Source organism: Lathyrus oleraceus, chromosome 7, assembly GCF_024323335.1.
Source record: "Lathyrus oleraceus cultivar Zhongwan6 chromosome 7, CAAS_Psat_ZW6_1.0, whole genome shotgun sequence".
Classification (NCBI taxonomy): Eukaryota; Viridiplantae; Streptophyta; class Magnoliopsida; order Fabales; family Fabaceae; genus Lathyrus; species Lathyrus oleraceus.
Window position 1 is genome coordinate 134,297,282 of NC_066585.1, and position 25,793 is coordinate 134,323,074.

Sequence of the window (25,793 nt, forward strand, 5' to 3'; positions counted from 1 at the left end):
GTTATCTCTTGAGAGTTCAGAAAGCGCTGATAACTTCAGAGTTACAGAAGGCATTTGATCAGAGTTAGAGCTTCTAGACTTTACTTCATGTTCAGATGCTTCTGATACTTTGTAGTTTTGTCCAGAGTCAGAGCTTCTTGAAACGAGATTCCACTTTAGATGCTTCTGATACTTGAGATTTTGCATCTGATCTTGTTTTGCATCTGATGACATCATCAGATTTATTTCTTCTTTCTTTAGAACCCTGCGCACTTAGAAACTTTTCGTTAGGGTGCCATTTTTGGTTTCATCCTTTGTTATCATCAAAATCATGGAGTCTGTTGTAGAACACTTTTTGTTCTTACAATCTCCCCCTTTTTGATGATGACAAAACAAATAAAATTATCAGATGAAACATGAAAAATATTAGATCAGATAGACAAAAGCTCCCCCTGAGATAGCGCTAGGGAGTTCAGAAGTTCTTACCAGAGCTTTCCAAGTAATTAGGTTTCTGAAAACTTTCTGCAAATGCTTAACTTTAAAGTTAGAGTAATTTAATCAGAGCTATTATTTAATCAGAGCTATTTATATCAGAACTAATTCTATAATTGTTGCAGAATGCTTAAGGTTTTAGACATAATTTTCATCAGAGCTATTTAATAATTTCTCCCCCTTTTTGGCATAATCAAAAAGGCATAAAAAAAGAAAAGAATAATAGAGAGAAAAACACTTCATTAAAAAGCACAAAGGCAAACATCAGTCAAAACATCAGATTCAACAGAATATCAGAGCTAAAAAAGAAGATAGAAGCAAAAACACTTAGGCAAACAAACAAAAATAAATCCTAAGTGCCTAAGGGTTTGGAGGTTGAGGAAGTCTCTGAAGCAACATGGCAAACATGTTCTGGATGTTTTCGTTCAGAGCATCTTGCTTGTCCATCCTGGCACGAAGCTCATTCTGATCTTTCTTTATCTCTTGCTGATCTTGCTTGATCTCCTTCAGAGTGTTAAGAATCAGAGGGATCGCAGAGGAAGACTCCCCCTGAATCAGAGCTTGCTGAGCCTCAGCTTCAGCAGCAGCTTGGGCTTCTGCATCTGCCTTAGCCTTGGCTTCAGCTTCCTGAATCCTTAGGAGTTCTGCTTCCTTTGCCAGGCGTTCTTCTTCCAACCTCTTAGCTTCTTCTTCAGCTTCCCTAGCCAATCTTTCTTCTTCTAATCTCTTGGCCTCAGCTTCTCTAGCCAGTCTCTCTTCCTCTAACCTTCTGGCCTCAGCTTCTCTAGCCAGTCTCTCTTGAAGTCTTTCCTCAGAGTCTCTGATGTAGCCATTTCTGACTTGTTCAGAGATACTCTTCAGCCTATAAGACTCAGAGGTCATCCAACTAATGACTCTGTTCCAGTGTGTCCTAACAGATTTAGGATCATCACTAACTTCAGAGTTTTTAGCCAGAGACTTGATCTTCTGGACTGAAGCTTCTGCAACCTGTATAATGGCCTCCTCAAGGGTAGGTATGGTAAGTTCAGGTTCAGGTTCAGGTGAATGAGGTGGAGAGTTTTGAGGGCTGAGATTTAGAGGTTGAGGTTCAGTTTGTTGAGGTTCAGATTGTTGAGGTTCAGATTGTTGAGGTTCAGATTGTTGAGGTTCAGATTCTGCTTGAAGTTCAGAATCTGCGTCTGGTTGAAGACTAGGGGATGAAGCATATAGTGGATTTAGGTCTAAAGGGTCAGAGTCTGGGCCAGGTACAGCGGGAATAAATGGTGGAGTGATATTAGAGGTGAAGGGATCAGATGTTTGAGTTTCAGAGGGTAAGGTTGTTGTTTGTTGTGGAAGGGAAGTTTGATTTTCAGAGGAGATGGTTGTTGTTTGTTGTGGAATAGAAGTTTGGAGGGTTGAGGTTACTTCAGTTTGTGTTTGAGTTTGTGGGGCGAAATTTTTAGCATAAATTTCAGCTATTGTTGGGGAGTTTGGGTCAGAGTGTTCTTGATCAGAGGACTCATGATCAGAGAACTCTTGGTCAGAAGAAGGGGAAAGGTAAGGGGGTGATTCATATTCAGAGGATGAGGAGGAGCTGTGGTGATATAGTTGATTAGGGTCAGAGGTTGTTGTGAAATTACGAGCAATTTTTAGAACAGGTGGAGGTTGAGAGGTTCTGGTGATTGAAGGTGGTATTTCAGCGGTGGTATATATTGGTTGAGAGGAGAGAGGGTTAGAGGAAGCCATTACAGATTCAGAAGAGACAGGAGGAATGGACTTACCAGAAGAGACATTCAGAGGTGCTGAAGCTTTGGTGCCAGAGGTTTCTCCAAGTCTGGCTTTCTTTGCCTTCCTTGCTTCCTCAGCTATCTTCTTCTCAGAAAGACCTCTTTTGTATCTGACCAGATCTTCTACAGAGTCCAGACAGTCTTCAAGGCGGAAATCAGAGATATCAATGCCTTCATCCAGACGATCCTGAAGGTAGATAGCAATGGCATCTCTGGGTTCATTCTTGAAGAACCTTTCAAGGCCATGAGGCATCTTCCTCTGATCCTTCAGAGCTTCCCAGGTTACTTCCATAGTGGGCTTGACTCTGATGTCTTTGATGATTCCCATACTCCTCAGATTTTTGGCATTCAGAGGCTTTCCAACGTCAATTGCCAGATCATCCATACATCTGGTCTTCTCCAGAGCATCTACCAGCCCATGCTCAATGAAGATGTCAGAGAGCAATCTACCCAGAGGAATGTAGGATCTGGGCTTCATGTTATTCCTCGTTTCTCTGACTGAATCCCTCAGATATCTGAAGAGGAGAACAGGGAGGTTGATTGGAATACCCTTCTGAATACAGTAGAGGATGCATTTCTGGTCAGCATTTATGTAATCTGAAGAGTTGGAGGCTGGACGATGATGGATTGTTCCCAGAATAATCTTCAGCCAAACTCGGAGGTTCTGATGAAGCTCCTTGTTCTTAGATGGGTTTCCTTCAACATTTGCTTTGAAGATTGTAGGGTTAATGACTTCTGTGATGCGCTTGGACCTTGGAGGAATGTTGTAAATCCTTTTACCTCCAGCTTTCTCCATATTCAGCAAAGAAGCAATAGACGCTTCTGTGATAACAATCTTCACACCCAGAACAAACGAGACAATGAACTGGTCATCAGCATCTGCACATCTCCAGAATTCTTTCACCAGAAGAGGATAAATTGGGCCATAAAGCCTGTTGAAGTAGGTTTCCCAACCTTGCTTGTGAAGATCTTCAGTAAGATCAACACCGTTTCTTCTTAAGTTCTCAAAATCCACCAGTGATTCACACAGTACATCTAAACCTTCAAAGGGAGTTGAAAGGTTTATGTGTTGTTCGCGTTCCAAAATGTGAGGTTCTTTGTAGACTGGGGTTGTGGTGACATCTACAACCATGGGTGTTTGAGTGTTTGAGGTTTGGGGATTAGAAGCGGCTTCCATTTGTTGGGAGAAGTTAAAAACTGCTTGCTCTTGAGGATTCATGAAGAAAATTGATGAAGAAGATGAAGAACTGAAGGAGTTGCAGAGAAAACTTCGAGAGAGGGTTTAGGGTTTTAGAGTGAGTGAGAGTGATAAGTGTGAAAAGTGAGAGAAAGTGTTTATATACTAAGGGTAAAAACACATGCAAAACGACACACATACCAGCGTTAGCACAAAAACCAAAATAGCACGTTTGGGGGAAAAATGATTACAGCTCATTAATGAATGTCTAATCCCAACAGTAAGCACACTGCTCGAGGAGATTTCAAGCGTTCTGACCTTTGATTTCTTTTGACAGCTGTCTAGAAGTTCTAGGGTTAGACGCATGTTCCCCACGTGTTGATGTTTCTGATCTTCAGGAATACCAAAGGATTTCTGAAGATTTCTAACTCAGATATCTTCTTAACTTGGTAGAAGTATCAGAGTCAGAGGCAGAAGTGTATTTGTTTTTATCAGATTCTCATTTTACATGTTCAGAGCCAAATTTTACTCAGGGCAATTTTTAATGTTCAGATTTTCTAAGATAAAAAGAAATCTATCTTCAGCCAGAGGCTTAGTAAAGATATCTGCCCATTGATGTTCTATATCAATGAACTTCAGCGTTACTATTCCTTTCTGAACATAGTCTCTAATAAAATGATGTTTAATTTCTATGTGTTTGGCTCTGGAATGTAGAATAGGATTCTTACTCAAACAAATAGCAGCAGTATTATCACAAAAGATAGGAATGTTACTCTCAAAGATTTGTAGATCTTCTAGCTGATGTTTCATCCAGAGCATCTGAGTTGTGCACAGTGATGCTGAGATATATTCTGCTTCTGCAGTTGATAGAGCGATAGTTGACTGTCTTTTGCTAGCCCAGGAGATTAGATTGTTTCCCAGAAGCTGGCAATTTCCAGATGTGCTTTTTCGTTCTATTCTATCTCCTGCATAATCTGCATCACAATAACCAGAAAGCCTATACTCTGATGTTTTCTCATACATCAGGCCCAGGTTAGGAGTTCCTTTCAGATACTTAAGAATTCTCTTAACAGCTGTTAAATGAGATTCTCTAGGATCTGATTGGAATCTGGCACAAAGACAGACGCTAAAGAGAATATCAGGACGAGTAGCAGTCAGATAGAGAAGAGAGCCTATCATACCTCGATAGAGCTTCTGACAAACCTTGTTGCTTACCTCTTCCTTTTCCAGAATGCAAGTTGGGTGCATAGGAGTTTTTGCAGAGTTGCATTCAGACATATCAAACTTCTTCAGAACGTCTTTAATGTACTTGCTTTGATGAATGTATGTGACTTCTGGAGTTTGATTGATTTGAATTCCCAGAAAGAACTTTAGTTCTTGCATTAAACTCATTTCAAATTCTGCCTGCATTAACTTAGAAAAATCTTGGCAAACAGAGATATTAGCAGAACCAAAAATAATGTCATCAACATAAATCTGGCATATCACGAGATCATTTTTATGGTTTTTACAGAAGAGTGTAGAATCAACTTTCCCTCTGATAAAATTTTGTTCCAGAAGAAAATTGCTCAGACGTTCATACCAAGCTCTGGGAGCTTGTTTAAGTCCATATAGAGATCTTTTAAGTTTGAAAACATGTTCTGGAAAGTTTGAATTTTCAAAACCAGGAGGTTGATTGACATACACTTCTTCTGAGATATAACCATTAAGAAATGCACTCTTGACATCCATTTGGTATAATTTTATAGAGTGATTAATAGCAAATGATACAAGAAGACGAATAGACTCTAACCTTGCGACTGGAGCAAAAGTTTCATTATAATCAATACCTTCTTGTTGACTATAACCTTGAGCTACCAGTCGAGCTTTGTTTCTGACAACTTCTCCTTTCTCGTTCAGTTTGTTTCTGAACACCCATCTGGTTCCAATGACATGAGTGCCTCTGGGTTTAGGAACGAGATCCCAGACATCATTCTTGGAGAATTGATCTAACTCTTCTTGCATAGCTGCCACCCAATCGTTATCTTGAAGAGCTTCATCACAGGACGTAGGCTCAATCAGAGACACTAGTCCCAGAGGAATATCTTCAGAAGTTCTGAAGGTAGATCTGGTTCTAACAGGTTCATCTTTGTTTCCCAAAATCAAATCTTCAGAAACGTTGCTACGACTCTTGACTTTCCTTGGAATTTCTGGAGATTTAATTTCTTCAGAGTCTGGAGTGACAGTTGCTTCTGGAGTTTTCTCAGATTCTACCAGAGTGATCTCTAAATCTGCAAACTTTTCAACTAGCTTTGACTTTTCAGGGTCAAGCTTATCATCAAATCTAACATGAATTGATTCCTCCACAATTTTGGTTTCTGTGTTGTATACTCTGTAGCCTTTAGAGCGTTCTGAGTATCCTAACATAATACCTTTCTGTGCTTTGGAATCAAACTTGTTTAGATGTTCTTTAGTATTTAATATAAAGCAAATGCATCCAAAAGGATGAAAATATGAAATGTTGGGTTTTCTTCCCTTACACAGTTCATAGGGAGTCTTTTCCAGAATAGGTCTAATAGAGATTCTATTCTGAATGTAACACGCTGTATTTACAGCTTCTGCCCAAAAATGCTTTGCTACATTTGTTTCATTGATCATGGTTCTGGCCATTTCTTGGAGTGTCCTATTCTTCCTCTCTACAACTCCATTTTGTTGTGGAGTTCTAGGGCAGGAGAAATCATGGGATATTCCATTAGAATCAAATAATTCTTCAAAATCTTTATTTTCAAATTCTCCACCATGATCACTTCTGACTCTAACAATTTTAGAGTCAAATTCTTTTTGCACTTTAGAACAGAAACTGGTGAATACAGAGTGAGACTCACTCTTGTGCCTTAGGAATTTTACCCATGTCCAGCGGCTGTAATCATCAACGATTACTAGTCCATACTTCTTTCCATTGACTGATGCTGTTTTCACAGGACCAAATAGGTCAATGTGAAGAAGCTCCAGAGGCTTGGAGGTAGAAACAACATTTTTCTTTTTAAAAGATGTTTTTGAAAACTTTCCTTTCTGGCAAGCTTCACACAGAGCATCTGAAGAAAACTTCAGTTTAGGTAGGCCTCTGACTAACTCAAGTTTAGTTAGCTGAGAAAGTTTCCTCATGCTAATGTGGCCTAAGCGTCTATGCCATACCCATTGCTCTTCGTGAACTGACATTAAACATTTAACATTTTGATCTTTTAAATCAGAAAGATTTATTTTATAAATGTTGTTTTTCCTCTTGCCTGTGAAAAGGACAGAGCCATCGTTCTGACTAATGGCTTTACACGTTTTTTGATTAAAGATTACATCATAACCGTTATCACTTAATTGACTTATGGATAACAAGTTATGCATTAATCCTTCTACATAAAGAACATCAGATATAGAGGGAAGAGTACCATTACCAATAGTTCCGGAGCCTCTGATCCTTCCTTTCTGATCTCCTCCGAAGCCTACAAAGCCAGCGTCTTTAAGTTCCAGGCTTTGGAACATAGACTTTCTTCCCGTCATATGTCGCGAGCATCCAGAGTCCAGGTACCATGACTGGTGTCTGAACTTTGCTGCATAGGATATCTCTTCAGATTCTTCATCTGAGCTGCTGGATGTGGTAGCCATAAATGCTACGTTGGCTTGTTCATCAGAGTCAGATTCTGATGATCCTGATTCACTATCGTCCCAGGTGGCCATTAATCCCTTCTTTGTTCTGAAGGCATTTTTCTTGAAGCTTTCTTTCTTAGAGTTATCTTTCTTCAGCTTGGGGCATTCATTTCTATAATGACCTGTTTCTTTACATTCAAAACAGGTAATATCTTTATTAGGTTTACCTTTTGAAGTTGACTCTGATCTATCCCCTCTGGGTCTTGATCTTCTGAAGTTGTTGTTGTTCCTTCTTTTCCAGAGTTGCTTAACTCTTCTGGTTAGTAAGGATAGTTCTTCTTCATCATCAGAGTCTTCAGGTTCAGAGTCGTCAGTATCTGCAGTTTCTGCCTGGAGAGCTTTGGTTCTGTCTGACTTCCGTCTTTCAGGTCTGGACTTCAGCGCCACTGACTTGTTCCTTTTCTGAGGCTCATCCTCCTCTAGTTCTATCTCATGGCTTCTGAGAGAACTAACAAGTTCTTCAAGGCTGATACTGTTCAGATCCTTTGATAACTTCAGAGCAGTAACCATAGGTCTCCATTTCTTTGGCAGACTTCTGACAATCTTCTTAACATGATCTGCAGTCGTGTATCCTTTGTCTAGCACTTTAAGACCTGCAATAAGAGTTTGGAATCTGGAAAACATAGCTTCTATAGCTTCGTCATCTTCCATCTTGAAGGCTTCATATTTCTGGATCAACGCCAGAGCCTTCGTCTCCTTGACTTGGGAGTTTCCTTCATGGGTCATCTTCAGAGAGTCAAGTATATCTTTAGCCGTCTCTCTGTTGGTGATCTTTTCGTATTCGTTGTATGATATAGCATTTAGAAGTATTGTTCTGGCCTTGTGATGATTTTTGAATTCACGTTTCTGATCTTCTGACATTTTGCTTCTGGGAACTTCAGCTCCATTTAAGGTTGGAGGTTTGTATCCATCTGTGACAATGTCCCAGAGGTCAGCATCATAACCCAGAAAGAAACTTTCGATTCTATCTTTCCAGTAATCAAACTTTTCTCCATCAAAAACAGGAGGCTTGGCATTGTAAGAATCTTTCTCATTTGAGTGGGCCATTTGTTTTTCTCGCACTGGATCTCTCTACACGGTTAAGTGTTTGATTTGAAAATCAATAACAGAGCCGGAGCTCTGATACCAATTGAAGGTGAGAAAAACAAGAAAGGGGGGTTTGAATTGTTTGAAAAATAAGCGCTTTTGCAAAATGAAATCACACAATGATTTTATACTGGTTCGCTTATAACACAAAGCTACTCCAGTCCACCCGGCCAAGGTGATTTCGCCTTCAACAAGGACTTAATCCACTAATCTTGAAAGATTACAAACAACCCCTAAGAGAGAAGAAAATCTCTTAGTCCTCTCAAGTCTACAGACTACAAAGAGTCACTTGAGGAAATCAAATAAAAATTAGATACAAGATGTGTAATCTAGAGTGCTTCTAAGAAAGCAAATATTACAAACTTAAGAACAAATTTTTCACTTGATAAGCAAAAGCTTAGTGAAAATCTTTGAAGAACAAAGATGTTTTTCTTGAGCGTGATATGATTTCAGTATAGTTTTGGCTAGTGATTTCTTGCTTACTGAATGTTGATTTCTTCTCTATTTATAGGAGTTGAAGTAGAGTTGAAGTAGCGTTGAATCTGTTGGATATAGAGATGTAGTTACGCCATTCCATAAATAGCTTCTGCAGTAGACTTTTTCTCTTAGAAGTGACTACTTACCACAAGTAGTATCTTCTCTCTTGGAAGTGGAGATTAACGTCTCTTTCTAATTGAGGAAATCCATTTGCAGAACTTTAACTTGGCTTAAACGTTACTTCATCATGATTAACAATTCTGATTAGAGTCTTTGTGTATCTGGAGAAACTGGCTTCTGATGTTATCTCTTGAGAGTTCAGAAAGCGCTGATAACTTCAGAGTTACAGAAGGCATTTGAACAGAGTTAGAGCTTCTAGACTTTACTTCATGTTCAGATGCTTCTGATACTTTGTAGTTTTGTCCAGAGTCAGAGCTTCTTGAAACGAGATTCCACTTTAGATGCTTCTGATACTTGAGATTTTGCATCTGATCTTGTTTTGCATCTGATGACATCATCAGATTTATTTCTTCTTTCTTTAGAACCCTGCGCACTTAGAAACTTTTCGTTAGGGTGCCATTTTTGGTTTCATCCTTTGTTATCATCAAAATCATGGAGTCTGTTGTAGAACACTTTTTGTTCTTACAACTTTTGTGCTTGTGTTTTTGTTCTGATTGTTGTGGACCAAATGCAAAGAAATGGACTTAGTTTCTAGGACTTTCCCTATGCAAAGAAATGGAGAAATGGACTTAGATCCTAGGACTTTCCTTATGCAAAATTGGAGTAAAAGGACCTTAATGATGAAAAATGGATTAGAAGGACCAAATCTCTAAACTCCCTCTTGTCCATTCTTGATTTACTTCATGGAACTTTTGATGTGTGTGCTTTTGTGCTAGGGATTCTACCTTGATTCACATTTGAAGAACCATTGCCATGTTCATCCAAAGTGGAAGATACAAGAGACATTGAGGAGTCTTTCCAAGAGTTCATTTGACTGTTGATTGCTTGAGTTTATGCTTATGTGATTGCTTATTCCAAAGGATGGGAGCTACTTGAATCATCTATATGATCTTAAGAGAGGAACTCCTTGTGTGGTTTTGTTCTCTTTCCCCTCACCTCTTGTATGTTTAGGATTTATCCATTCTTCTTCTTCTCTCCACTCTAACCCAAGCCAAAACTTTTTGTGCAAACATTTAACCATTGTTTTCAAACATTAGAAACCTAAGCCTTATGCTATTGACTTTTCAAACTTTATTTTCATAACACTTATTTTGAATTGAATCTTTAAGTCAACTTTGACCACTTTTGTATATATTTCTAATTGGTAAATATAACCCATTCAAATGTCTTTTTGTGGTTCCAATGGCCACTTTCTTAATCAAAATCTTTCATAACCTTTAGCTATTAGGTTTGAGTTATCCTTGTGGTAAATGTAATGCTCACCTATATCCTTAGTGATGGACAATGAGTCTTCCATGCTTATTATAGGGTTAACCCCTCACTAGCATGTTGAAGCTATCCTCGCATGGTGGATTTGTGGTTTGGTTGAGTTTTTCTCCTTTTGATAACAAAAGACCTTAAGGCTTTTGGACCAATCAATTCACCAACTTGTTTTGAGACTTTGACCCCGAACTACGAGGTTTTGATCCTAATCTTTTTATAAGATGGTACGTAGGCAATGGGTTTATCCATCCAAACACAAAATGTAAATAAACTTGTACATTCTCTTCTCATCTCTTCAATCATGTTTGCACAAACAAAATTTTCCACAAAACAAACAACCTTGCAACAAGTATGAAAAGGGCTCCCTAGGAGTACCTAGGATGTTTTGGGTGCCTAACACCTTCCCATTGCATAACCAACCCCCTTACCCAGATCTTTGTTCTCTTTTTTACTAGTTTTTGTTAAAACTTTTAGGTTTTTGTTCGCTTTCTAACCATTCCTTTGGATAAATAGAAGTGCGGTGGCGACTCGACTTGTATGATTTACCTTGGATTTAGTCAATATTTCTAATGGTAACGAATACCCCGCTACAGAAAAGTGGCGACTCTGGTGGGAAAATTTGCCTAGTGGGTTTTGCCTACTTTTCATATTTGTTGTATTGTATTGTTTTGTGATATATTTTTTGTGCAATTTGGGATTACTTTATTGTATGTAATGATTGAATTGCTTGATAATAATTCCTTGTATGCTTGGTGATCTTTGTGAGATGAGTCCTATACCCGGACTCGAGTGCACTTAGGATAGGAGAATGCCGTAGTCTTGTTGACTTGTGTGGAGTTATTCCTTAGCAAGTTGACTTGCGAGTCCATTCACTTGGTGGAGGTCATGTTGGGACCAATAATGTCACACAAGTAAGTTGTGGTTAGACATTACTCTTTCCAATATAGACCTTAGAAGCCAAGGACCTTAGTTTACCAAGCCCATCTTGGCCTATTCTTAGGATGTAGTGCGGAAGTCGTTCAAGTGTAAGATTTGATACGATTGTTACGCGATACTACACTCATAAGAGTCTCTCTTGAGAATATTTTTTGGAAAACGAGTAGTCGTTTCTCCGATAATATCCGAAAGATGGGATGATGACTATGGGAACCTCTTGTAGAACATGTTTGGCAGGTTTAAACCCTAGTACATTCCCTTCGGGTGGTTCTTAACCCAGACTCCATGCTCGTGACTTGCAACAAACCTTTGATTCATGGTTGATACGTTCATGTATCCTTAATATCAATGGAACTTGGATGTTGATAAGGTGTAAACCATAATCCACCAAAATAGATGATTGATATTAAGGATGATATGATCCATCCCATGACCTTTGTTTGGTGTGCCTTGCTTGATCCTTGAGTGTGATTGTTGCATTCATGCACTCATTCGCATCCATATCATCATTAATGAAGAAAATTGTCAAGGAACGTAAGGGGTTTATTTGCAAATTTTCAGACATGGAAAGACAAAGAAGGCATACAAAGAAGTACAGGTTCAGACAACCAGATTTGAAAGAGTTAAGGAATCTGACATCCTATGTATTAGATCCCTTGGGTTTCAAGGCTCGTTTTGGGAAGCTTCTTCCTCTTCTGAGTACTCAGGTGGACGGAGGGTTGATGAGTGTATTGGAGCAGTTTTATGATCCCTTGTACCGTTGCTTCACGTTTCCGGATTTCCAGATTTTATCTACTCTTGAGGAGTATGCCTACCTTGTGGGTATACCGATTCTAGACCGGTTGCCGTTCAGTGACTTAGAGAGTGTTCCTACTTCTCAAGAGATAGCAGACATGTTGCATATAGATGAATCTCTGGTTGGTGCTCATATGACTACCAAAGGTGGAATTCAAGGTCTCCCTTCTGAGTTCCTCATTGCTCAAGCTACTGTATATGGGAAGGCCATGAGTGAGGATGCCTTTGAAGCCATATTTGTACTTCTCATATATGGATTGGTATTGTTCCCCAACATCGACAAGTTTGTGGATATGAATGCTATCAGGATTTTCTCTACTCTTAATCCCGTTCCGACTCTGTTGGGTGATACCTATTTCTCTTTGCATATGAGGAATACAAAGGGTGGTGGTGCCATTGTGTGTTGTTTGCCTCTGTTGTATAAGTGGTTTATTTCTCACTTACCACAGACGGTCGCCTTCAAGGAGAACAAAGGATGTCTACGGTGGTCCACGAGACTCATGTCTCTCACTAATGATGATATCTCTTGGTACAACCGTGTGTATGATGGTGTGCAGATTATTGACTCTTATGGTGAATTCTCCAATGTACCTCTTCTTGGTACATGTGGTGGAATTAACTACAATCATGTTTTGGCATGTCGTCAGCTTGGGTTCCCCCTAAAGGATAAACCCAATAACATTTTATTAGAGGGAGTGTTCTTTCAGGAGGGTAAAGATCCCCAAGGCTTGAAGGGAAGAATGGTCCGCGCTTGGCGCAAGATTCATAGGAAAGAAAGGAAAGAGTTGGGTCCTAAGAATTGTGTTGCTATGGAGCCTTACACTGCTTGGGTTAGGAAGAGAGCGTCTGAGTATCTCATGCCTTACGAGTATCCGAGACCTACACCTTTGGTTATGGTTGGGCCTTCAACCCTCCGTGATCAAGGAGTAGAGGAGTTGAGAGACGAAGACCGATCACGTGCTTGGATCCGTGAAAGAGAAGAGTTGCTTCAGCAAATCAAGGAGAAGGATGCTTTGATAGAGTTCCTCGAGCATCAGGTTATTGATGATCCTGATGATGCATGGACTTCTCTACTTCCTCAGTCTTCCAAGTTTTGGAAAAGGAAGTATGATCGACTCGCCAAGGAGAAGGCAGCCTACGAGAGGGAGGTGAAGAGGCTTTGTGCATCCTATCTCCCTGTGTCCCGAGCTTTAGATGATTGTTTCTAGGGATCCATAGGATGATTATTTTCCTTTTCTCTTGTATATGATTGATAATGCTGTACTTCTTTTCCCGATATTATCTGATGAGATATTTCCATATGTGATAAATGTTTAATATTTCCAAATTTTTTGCAAATGGAACCCTAAAAGTTCCTTTGAAAATAAAAGAAAAATCATATGCACGAGCATTGCATGCATCATGTGCATAAGCAGGTTTTGTTCCCGGCCTCTTGTCCTGTGGTCTAACTCTGTGTTCTTCATTTATTTTGAAGACAAGCTGACTCACCGGTACTACACCAGAGCCGACATTTCAAGACTGATGGATCATCTAGAACAAGAGAACTGCGAGCTGAAAGAGGAAGTGGCCAGATTAAGTGCCTTGATGGAATCATTCTTGGCTGCCCAGAGTCAGTCTTCTCTGATGCCTTCAACTCCTCCCCAGAGGACAGTCATCTCTGAGATTGTCTCCTCGACTGTGCCTGCAGCCAGTGCACACTTTGCTCCAACGGCCATGCCAATCGGGTTCCCATGGGGGATGCCTCCTAATTTCATGCCCGAGGGTCCTGCTCCTACCTTTGCTTCTATGCCTGCATCTAGCCCGGTCCTTGCTGTTCCTCCTCCTGTCGTGCATACTATGCCCAGGGTAGACGACACCATCTATCATTCTGAGCCATCTGAAGGCCCAGATGTCTATGAGAAGATGGATGCTATGAACGATCAATTTCTTGAGCTTCGCAAGGAATTGAAAACTCTTAGAGGAAAGGATCTTTTCGGCAAGTCTGCTGCCGAACTCTGCTTGGTTCCCAATGTGAAGATTCCTGTGAAATTCAAGGTCCCTAACTTTGAAAAATACAAGGGAAATACTTGTCCTCTCAGCCACTTGGTCATGTATGCCAGGAAGATGTCGACTCGGACCGACAACGACCAATTGCTCATCCACTACTTTCAGGACAGTCTGTTCGGTGCCGCTCTGCGTTGGTACATGGGTTTAGACAGCGCGAACATCCGATCCTTCAACGATATTGGCGAGGCCTTCGTCAAGTAGTACAAGTATAATATAGATATGGCTCCCGATAGGGATCAATTGAGGGTCATGTCCCAGAAGGATAAGGAAACGTTTAAAGAGTACGCCCAGAGGTGGTGAGAGTTAGCAGCACAGATCGTGCCTCCGCTAGAAGAGAAAGAGATGACTAAGATCTTTTTGAAGACCTTAAGTTCTTTTTATTATGAGCGGATGATTGCTAGCACTCCTTCTGACTTCACCGAGATGGTGAATATGGGGATGCATCTAGAAGAAGGGGTTAGAGAAGGACGTCTAACAAGAGAAGAAGGCTCTTCTGCCAAACGATATGGGGCGTTTGCGAAGAAGAAGGATGGAGAGGCACACGATGTGACCTCCCATGTGAAACCAAGAAGACCCTTTGTGAGGAGGAAGACTGTGCGTCATGTCAGTAACCAACACCAGGTGGCTCATATAGCACCTGTTTTCAGAGATAATCAACAGTACCAGCAACATAACACCAATCAGCAACCACATCCGCAGTATCAACATCAGTAGCACCGACCGCAGCAGCAGGCCTACCAGCCTCAAAACAATAATCAAACCAACACGAGTTACGAGAGGGAAAGGGTCACCTTTGATCCTATTCCAATGACATATGCAGAACTATATCCCTCTTTGATAGAGAGGAAGTTGATTACTCCGCGAGACCCACCGGCTATACCTGCTAACCCCCAGTGGTGGTATAAGCCCGAGTTACACTGTGTTTACCATTCTGGTGCTCCCGGCCACGACGTGGAGAATTGTTACCCTTTGAAGATCAAGGTTCAAGACCTTGTGAGGTGTGGCATTTTGTGTTTCGAGGACGTAGGTCCTAATGTGAAGAAGAACCCATTGCCCGAGCATGGGAAATTTGTCAACATGGTCCAGGGCTGCCCTGGCAAGTACAAAGTCAAATATGTCATTCATATTCGACAGTCTCTGGTCGAGATGCATCGTTTGCTATGTGAGTATAGTCATTATGAGCATGACCATGATAGATGCCGAGTTTGTTCTGTCAATCAAAGAGGTTGTCGCCAGGTGCGCAAAGATGTTCAGGAAATGCTGGATGAAGGAGTTATTGAGATCCTTCAGAACAGAAATGTTAACGAGGATGAGCCCGAAGTTAATGTGATTTCTCCAGTGTTTCGGATCCCCGAGCCTGTTATCATCAAGTATGATGGTAACAAGCAGAAGGCCTCTCCTGCTCTGACCATCAAGCCGGCCGGACCAATACCATACTCTTCCGAAAAGGCGATTCCCTATCGCTACAACGTTGTCGCTGTAGAAAATGGGAAAGAGGTGTCTTTACCATCTTCCTCTATTGTTAACATTGCAAATGTTAGTGGTTTGACCCGCAGCGGTCGTGTGTTTTCAGCACCTTCAAAGCCCCAGGCTAATGCTGATTCTGTTGAACGCCCGATTGGGAATGCTGTGAGCACTCCGAATCCGGCACTTGTTGTTAAGCCCTCCTCTACATTGGGAACTCCTACTTCAGTTGGCCCAAGCGGCAATATGAAAGAAGACTGTGATGAGATGCTGAGGCTCATCAAAAGGAGCGAGTACAATGTTGTAGACCAGCTTCTACAAACGCCATCCAAAGTATCGGTGTTATCATTGCTTTTTAATTCATAACCACACCGAGAGGCTCTGCAGAAGGTTTTGGATGTGGCATATGTAGATCATGATGTCACGATAGAACAATTCGATAGCATTGTTGCAAACATTACCGCTTGTAACAACCTGAGTTTCTGTGACTCTGATCTCCCCGAGGAGGGAAGAGACCACAACTTGGCATTACATATATCTATGAACTACAAAGACGACGCCATGTCCAATGTGCTGGTGGACACTGGGTCATCACTAAACGTATTACCAAAATCCACTCTCTCGAAACTGTCATATCAAGGGCCTCCCATGAGGCAGAGTTTAGTAGTTGTGAAGGATTTCGATGGGTCTCGCAAAACTGTGATTGGGGAAGTTGATCTCCCAATCAAGATCGGACCAAGTGATTTCCAGATTACCTTCCAGGTTATGGATATTCACCCATCATACAGTTGTTTCTTAGGCAGACCATGGATTCACGAGGCAAGCGCCGTGACATCCACCCTACACCAGAAACTGAAATTTGTGAAGAATAAGAAACTGGTGGTGGTAGGGGGAGAAAAGGCTCTCCTGGTTAGCCACTTGTCTTCCTTCTCATACATAGATGCTGAGGATGAAGTTGGAACTCCTTTCCAAGCTTTGTCTATTTCTGAGCCTATTGAAAAGAGAACTCCTTCATTTGCTTCCTATAAAGATGCAAAGTTGGCCATTGAGTGTGGTGCAACTGCTGGTTCAGGGAAAATGATTGAGCTAGAAGACAACAAGTCTCGGGCTGGCATAGGTTATTCATCTGGGGTTTTCAACATGCAAGGGATGTTCAAGAGTGGAGGTTTCATCCATAACAGTCAGAGCGAGGAGGCTGCTGCCGTTTTGGAAGAGGACGAAGAGGATTATGGCAACTTCGTCATCCCTGGAGGGATCTGCAATAATTGGGTCGCTGTGGATATTCCAACAGTTATCCATAAGTCAAAGTAATGTTCATTGTGTTTAAAAACCCTTCTCCCATGCCAAAAGGAGAAGTGATAACATTGTTGGCGCATTAATACAATGATATTTTCATTCAATAAATTCATGTTAAATGTTTGTTTTTCCAATTATTTTCCCTTTTTGCTCTTTGCATGAAATTGGTGATCACATAAAACCTAAAAAATAGAATAAAATCAATCTTTTCATCTGCATAATGATTGCCTTGTTTGAATTCTAAAGCTTTTCATATCCAAAATCATTATGCAGGATGATCAAACCCATTGAACATAATGATCCAACAACATCTCCCAATTTTGAGTTCCCTGTATTTGAGGCAGAAGAAGATGATGATGAAGAGATTCCTGATGAGATTACCCGTCTACTTGAGCATGAAGAGAAGATCATTCAGCCGCATCTTGAGAATCTGGAAACGGTCAACTTGGGGTTTGAGGATAGTGTGCGAGAAGTGAAGATTGGGGCACTCCTGGAAGAATCTGTTAAGAAGGGGTTGATTGAATTGCTACGAGAATATGTCGACGTCTTTGCTTGGTCGTATGAAGACATGCTAGGTCTAGATACTGATATTGTGCAACATTTCTTACCCTTGGAGCCTGAGTGCGTGCCTGTGAAGCAGAAGCTCAGAAGAACTCATCCTGATATGGCAGTGAAGATCAAAGAGGAGGTTTAAAAGCAAATTGATGCAGGGTTTCTGGTGACTTCTACATATCCTCAATGGGTGGCCAATATTGTGCCCGTGCCTAAGAAAGATGGAAAAGTCCGGATGTGTGTGGACTATAGAGACTTGAATAAAGCTAGTTCGAAAGATGATTTCCCTCTACCACATATCGATATGTTGGTAGATAATACAGCTAAATTCAATGTCTTCTCGTTTATGGACGGATTTTCCGGATATAATCAGATCAAAATGGCACCCGAGGATATGGAGAAGACAACATTCATCACACCTTGGGGAACATTCTGTTATCGAGTGATGCCCTTCGGTTTGAAGAACGCTGGAGCCACGTATCAACGAGCTATGACCACCTTATTTCATGATATGATGCACAAGGAGATTGAGGTGTATGTTGATGATATGATTGCTAAGTCAAGAACGGAAGTTGAACATGTAGAGCACCTGTTGAAGCTTTTTCAGCGTTTGAGGAAGTACAAGCTTCGTCTGAATCCCAACAAGTGTACATTTGGAGTCCGTTCCGGCAAATTATTGGGTTTTATTGTCAGTGAAAGAGGTATTGAAGTTGATCCTGCAAAGGTCAAAGCAATACAAGAGATGCCTGCACCCAAAACCGAGAAGCAAGTCCGAGGTTTTCTTGGCTGCTTGAATTATATTTCTAGATTCATATCCCACATGACTACTACATGTGTGCCGATATTCAAGCTCCTCCGGAAAGATCAGTCCCACGATTGGACCGAGGATTGCCAGAAAGCATTTGACAGTATTAAAGGGTATCTGTCTGAACCTCCGATCATGTCTCCACCCGTGGAAGGAAGACCTTTGATTATGTATCTGACTGTTCTTGAAGACTCAATGGGTTGTGTCCTTGGTCAGCAAGACGAATTAGGAAAGAAAGAATATGCCATCTACTACCTGAGCAAGAAGTTCACTGATTGTGAGTCTCGATACTCGATGCTTGAGAAGACATGTTGTGCTTTGGCTTGGGCTGCTAAGCGTTTACGCCAGTATATGATAAATCATACAACTTGGTTGATATCCAGAATGGATCCAATTAAGTATATCTTCGAGAAGCCTGCTTTAACAGGGAGAATTTCCCGTTGGCAAATGTTGTTATCTGAGTATGATATTGAGTATCGAGCTCAGAAGGCTATTAAAGGTAGTATCTTGGCTGATCACTTGGCACATCAGCCGATCGAGGATTATCAGTCAGTTCAGTATGACTTTCCGGATGAGGAGATTCTGTATTTGAAAATGAAAGATTGTGATGAGCCTACACTCGATGAAGGGCCAGAGCCTGGTTCCAGATGGAGTATGGTGTTTGATGGCGCTGTAAATCAGTATGGAAATGGTATTGGGGCAGTGATTATTACTCCTCAGGGCACACATATTCCTTTTAAGCAAGGCTAACTTTCAAATACACGAATAATATGGCTGAGTATGAGGCCTGTATTATGGGATTGGAGGAATGCATTGATCTAAGGATCAAGCATCTTGATGTTTATGGTGATTCGACCCTTGTTGTTAATCAGATTAAGGGTGAATGGGAAACGAATCAGCCTGGCCTCATTCCATATAGGGATTATGCGAGGAGGATTTCAACATTCTTTACTGAGGTTGACTTCCATCATATTCCTCGAGATGAGAATCGGATGGCAGATGCTCTTGCTACACTTGCTTCAATGATTATGGTTAAATTTTGGAATGAAGTCCCCAATATCACTGTAATGCGGTTGGACAGACCAGCTCATGTATTTGCAGTAGAAGAGGTGAAAGATGATAAGCCATGGTATCACGATATCAAGTGCTTCCTTCAGAACCAGGTTTATCCGCCTGGGGCATCTGTGAAAGATAAAAAGACTTTGAGGAGATTGTCAGGCAGTTTCTACCTCAATGGCAATGTGCTTTATAAGAGGAATTTTGACTTGGTTCTGCTCAGATGCATGGATAGACACGAAGCAGACCTGTTGATGACTGAGGTCCATGAAGGTTCATTTGGGACTCATTCCAATGGACATGCCATGGCTAGAAAGATGTTGAGAGCAGGCTACTATTGGCTGACAATGGAGTCTGACTGCTGCAAATATGTGAAGAAATGCCATAAGTGTCAGATTTATGCGGATAAGATCCATATTCCCCCGACACTTTTGAATGTGATCTCATCACCTTGGCCTTTTTCCATGTGGGGAATTGACATGATTGGCATGATAGAACCGAAAGCGTCCAACGGACACAGATTTATTCTCGTAGCAATTGATTACTTCACCAAGTGGGTTGAAGCGGAATCATATGAAAACGTGACCAGGCAGGTGGTCGTGAAGTTTATCAAGAATCAACTCATATGCCGCTATGGTGTGCCAGATAAGATCATTACTGATAATGGATCTAACTTGAATAAAAAAATGATGAAAGAGCTGTGTAGTGAGTTCAAGATCGCGCATCATAATTCTTCTCCTTATAAGCCCAAGATGAATGGGGTTGTTGAAGCTGCTAATAAGAATATCAAGAAGATTATCCAGAAGATGGTTGTCACATATAAAGATTGGCATGAGATGCTGCCATTTGCTTTACATGGATATCGTACGTCTGTCCGCACCTCAACAGGGGCAACCCCTTTCTCTCTTGTCTATGGCATGGAGGTTGTACTCCCAGTAGAGGTGGAGATCCCATCAATGAGAGTCTTGATGGAGGCCAAGTTGACTGATGTTGAATGGGTTCAGAGTCGTTATGACCAGCTGAATCTGATAGAAGAGAAAAGATTGACTGCCATGTGCCATGGTCAGTTATATCAACAAAGAATGAAGAAAGCGTTTGATAAGAAGGTCAAGCCTCGTGTGTTCCGAGAGGGTGACCTTGTGCTCAAGAAAGTCTTGTCTTTTGCGCCCGATTCCAGGAGCAAGTGGACTCCAAACTATGAAGGTCCATATGTTGTTAGGAGAGCCTTTTCAGGCGGTGCTTTGATGCTTACAACTATGGATGGGGAGGATTTCACTCGTCCTGTGAATTCATATGCAGTCAAGAAATACTTCGCCTAAAAATAAAAACAGAATAGCTCGCTAAGTTGAAAACCCGAAAGGGCGGCTTAGGCAAAAATGAGCGTCTCGGTGGATTGAAAACCCGAAAGGGCGGTCCAGGCAAAAGTTAGAGACATGAAAAAGGAGAAATATAGGTATCCCGTTAGATTGAGTACCTCGCCTTGGGGCAATCTAGGAAAAAATTAGGGATTTGGCAAGTAACTGCATCCTGTCAAGACTTTGTTGTACAACTATCATCCGTCGGAAATTCTTGCTCATTCGTCATCAACCGAAGCTTCGAATACATCGGATTCAGAATTGGTGGAAAAATGGTCATTATGTTCAATGTAGCCCTTTTCTAATATATATCACCAATTTCAAACTTGTATAGATCTATGGAGTCCTGCCATTTGCAGACTACCATTCCATCAAATAAATTTGAGCCTTTTATCCAATTATTTGCAATCTTATTTGTTTCTATTCGACAAATGTTTTGCATGCTTTTGATTGAGAAAATATCATTGTTTTGAATAATCAAATTTTTCATAACTTGTTTTTAAACAAAGTGAACATTCACAACGACGAAAAGATACTTAGGAGATCCTCAGTGCTCTCCCAAGGATGGTATGATCTCCAACAGGGTAAGACACTTGTTCATATTCCTGGCATGACTGTATCTTCTTACTCCAGAGCCTTTTGTGGTTTATCCTACTGAGTGGAATGCTTGTTGGGATATTCAACTCCCTTCCCTTCAACAGAGTAGCGATCTTTTCTCCTCAGCAAGTGTAATCTCCTTGGTAGGTACGATACTTGGTGGTTGATCCCCAGAATCCCTTCACCTCCTCGGATAGATTCCCCAGTAGAGTTGCTTATGCGGCAGATTTTATCTGTGCAATAAACTCCTGTCCCCAGCCGGATTGACCGATGATTCATCCCCTGTAGAGATTTTGTTGCTTCCTGGTATCTCTGATCCCCGGCAGTGTGGATACTCTCCGGTGGACATGGCTTTCTCTCTTGAGATGTAGTACTGGATGTTTGTGTGCTTACTCTTTGGAGCCTGTTTGTGTTAGAAATGTCTGTCTGTCAGCATTCATCATACATAAATCATGCATTCAGATATTCATATTACATTTTTTGCCATATGTCTTTGTTTGTTATTCCTCTGCTAGTTGGTAATACATTCCCCAAACAGATGTTAGTGTCTGATCCCTCAATGTAGAGTCAGCCCATTAAGCAGAAAGTGTTTATCTTTCCTTCCGCATTCCCCACTGAGTTATATCCTCGTGGACAACGGTTGTTTTCGCTTCCTCCCAACACATATATTGGGATGGGTTTCCCTATTGAGTTATATCCTCACTAGGACGAGTCTTGATTCATGGTGCCTCTTTGGTTTGATCCTAAATTGGCCTCTTGTGACTGTTTCTTGTGTTTCTCCGCGGTATAAATGAATAATTGCTCAGTAATCAGTAATCATTCATCTTATCCTCGGTGGAGTCTGTGGTTTTCTACCCTTATACCGGTAGCTGTAAACCCTATTTTCTCCCCTTTGCAGAGTTAACCTTTTTGTTCATCCTAATTGATGACGGTTAATCTTCCGTGGTTTTCTACCCAATATCCGGTAGATGTAATCCCCTCCTTGACGATTATCATTATCCAATATTCGGTGGTGATATTCCCTCTTTCTTTTGGATAATTGCTCTGATTAGGCAATTTTATCCCCAGCAAGCCCTCTTTCATTTACCGGTTGTCGGTAATGTTGGTTGCTCCCCTTTGATGGTCATCATTATATACCTAGTTTCGGTATCCTGATGCCTTTCTTTGTCTGTCGATTTATCCTTTATTAACCCAGTAACCGGTTGTGGATAATCTTCCATGCGAGTATATTATCTACGTTCTGACGGTAATAGATAATATATCTCATGCACTCTTTGGTCGAAGCCTTTTGTTCTTCCCCAGTCGAGTAAGATTCGTATCCCTGTTTTGGAATCGAATGTCTATCCCATAATCGAGTTTGCTTTTGCCCTCTTTTGGGATGATGAGTGTTTTGGGAATATTCCCCAATTCACGCCTTGGTTGGTCACCTATTATATGCCTAGTAACCGGCATCCCTGGTGTTCCTCCCCTTCTGCTCCCTATTATGACTTATGTCCCCTGTGGAGTCAGATTTGCCTGAGTTGAAATATACCTTTTTAGGTCTTCCTCAGATGATTTGGTTGATTGATATCTCTCACCCTTATACCGGTCTTAGATACTTTTTCTTCCCGAGCATGTTGTTCTCTCACCCTTATACCGGTGTTCAGATCACACGTCTCTTTGGAGCTTATTACCCAGTAACCGGTAATACTTCATCCCCCTGCTTCCCCCAGGAGGTTTCTGTTGGGATTTTCCCCACCTGAGTCCGGATTTTCATCTGAAGTATCCGTTGCGGATAAGTTTTCTGTTGTATTGGCATATTCCCCAATACGGACGTCTTCGAGTCAGCTCGAGTCTTTCCATTGGATTTATTCCCTTTGGAATTCTGTTCCCCAAGCTTTGAGTCGTGACCTGCTCACGCATTTTCATCCCTTTACTCCCCGTTAGAGTCTCTGCCCCATAGAATGAATTATTCATGGGAATTGTTATTTTTTCTCCTAATCTTTGCCTTTGTGGACACATACCCCCACTGAGTGTTACCATTTGCATGCATACATCTGCATCATGAGGTCTCTTAGGGACCAAAATTCGTCTCTTTGTTATTATTTAAGCCCATTCTACCCCGTCGAGACGAAGATTTTGAGGTCCCTAGCATCTCAATTCATCATTTTGATCAAAGCAAGTCAAAGGGTTTGAGGTTTGTTCCCCAGAGAAACCCTAATTCATCTGTGCACCACAATGCCTTGCTCCTGAAGCAACCTCAGGCCATGGTCAAATACAATCAAGGGAAGTTCTTTAATTCATCATTTCATGCATATTTGAACTTATTTGAGTGTCCTCAATCATCAATTCATCAATATATGAGTCATGGACTTGAGAAGTTGATCAGTCAATTCATCTGACTATTTTGAAATGCACTGAGACCTAACTTTTTATGTGTTAGTCAAATGAAGATGGTCCCAAACGAAATAATGTTATTAAGGACAATATGAACAACTTTCATGTTCATCAAAAATTTATTTGAAGCTTGGATGGTCATCTCCCATTCTAATACATTATAGGTCATTTTGACTGAAACCCTAATTTTGGGTCAGCTTCCCAAGGACATAACTCATTCATTTTTTATGATTTTGAGGTGGAATCAAATGCATTGGAAAGCTTAAGATGTCTAATTAAAATGTTATGTTTAACAAAATTTCAAAATCTCAAAGGAAATACATGTGATAATGCAAGACATTATAGGTCCTTTTGGGTCAAAAGCATTAAAAGGCAAAAAAGTCCAACTTCAAGTGCCCATAACTTCTTCATCAAAAATCTAAATGATGCAAAATTTAAGTCCATTTTGATTGTCTTAAAAAGATATACAACTTTGATGTTGGAGGTTTTTTCATTTGAGGCTTGAAGCATCAAAACAGAAGGGCTTGAAAATTGGCCAAATTTAGAAACCTTGCATTGACATGTTTTGCACATCACACTTTAAACTTAAATTTCATAAGTTTCCACACTCCAAATGGATTTTTGCCCAACATAACAATTGTTCCTTACATCAAGACCTTTCCAACCATTACTCACATGATCATATTTGGATTTGGCAAATGGTATTTTCGAAGAGTTGAACATTTAGGCATAATTATGGAATTCACACGAAATCTTGATGCACAAGCCAATACAGCTCTAATTACACGTCCAAACCTTTGGCATTTGAGTTCAGCTTGCAATTGGCATTGTTTTTGGGCCTTGTGCATGATCATGCAAGCCCATGCAAGGATTGTCCATGTTCATGCACACGGATCAATTCATCATTTCCTTGCCACTCCCTCTATAAATAGAGACCCTATTCCATTCAAAAAGAAGGCCGGATTCAACCTGTTATGCTGCACAAATCTCTCCATAACCATTACCAAAGAAGCTAGTTCATTTTTCTCTAAATTTTTCAGATCCAAAATTCAACTACATCTGGTTGAATCCTTGGATCTAAAGCTTCTAAACCCTTATCATTCATCTCACTGATCTTCTGTTTTGGCAAAGAAAGCAAAGAATCGAGCTCAAGTTTCCAGAATTCAAACTTACTCTTCAACTGGTATTTTCTTCGAATCTCATCATTCATTGACCTATTTGCTTGGATCTTGTGTTGGCTGAAGTCCTCTCAATAGAGGCATCATGATTGTGCATTTAATTTTTGAAATCCATTGAGTTCATGATGAACACCTGATTTCTCACACCATGGAGATCTAGAATGAAAATGGATGGTACAGGGATGATGTACATCATCCCAGCTTTCCAATGATGTATAGATCGCGTGATTTGGTTAAGCTTTGGTTGTCTGCTATGGTGGCCGGAAAATGAAAGCTCACCAGAGAAGAAGGTGGCTTCGGTGGCTGCTTCATTGCCAGATCTAATCTGGACCGTGTGATTGCATTTCCAGATCTAATCCATGCCATTCATTGTTATGACTTTTATTTAATCCATGTGTGGTTGCATTGACCAGGGTCTACCGTGCGCGCGCGTCTCCCAGCCTTGTGATCAGCCACGTCAATTAATGAAGTGGGATCCAAGCGCTGTGGATTTTTCTTATTTTTAATTTCTGATTTAATTTCCTTTTATTTCCATTATTTTCAAAAAAATCATAACTCTTTCATTTTAATTCCAAAAATTATGGGACCAATTGCATTAGTCTCCAAATAAATTCTAGTTTCTATTTCTGATTTTTAATATTTTTTATTTTGTCATTTGATATTTTTTGTGAATTTTCTCTTTTCTGGTTATTTTTAATTCATTTTAAATAGTTTTTGATATTCAAAAAATACAAAAATATTTTCCTAACCTATTTGAATGATGATGGATCTATGAAAAATATTCTCATCAATTTTTAAATTGATTTGAGATTTATTTGAGATTTTAGTTCAATTGGGTTACTTTTATTCATTTTTAATTGATTAAAAATAGTTTCTGACTTTTAAAAATGCTGAAATTTTTTGTCAAACTTTGTTTGACCTTGTTGAACTTGGGATAAATCACTTGGACCTTTCAAAGTTGATTTGAAGTGATTTTGAAGTTTGACCTTTCTTTTATTTTTAATTCAAGTTTATTTTAATATTAAAAATGCCAAAAATATTTTGCTTATTGTTTGATCTCCAATCTTCATCTCATTTCTGATTTCTCATTGTTTGACTTTGACTTTCAATGTCATTTGGTCAACACATATGGATTGGTACATTTGATTTCACCTTATGCACTTTATTCTTTCCATTTTCCTTTTCCATTATCCATTTCCTTCTCCTTCTTCTTCTTTCTTCTTTTTGATCAATGAG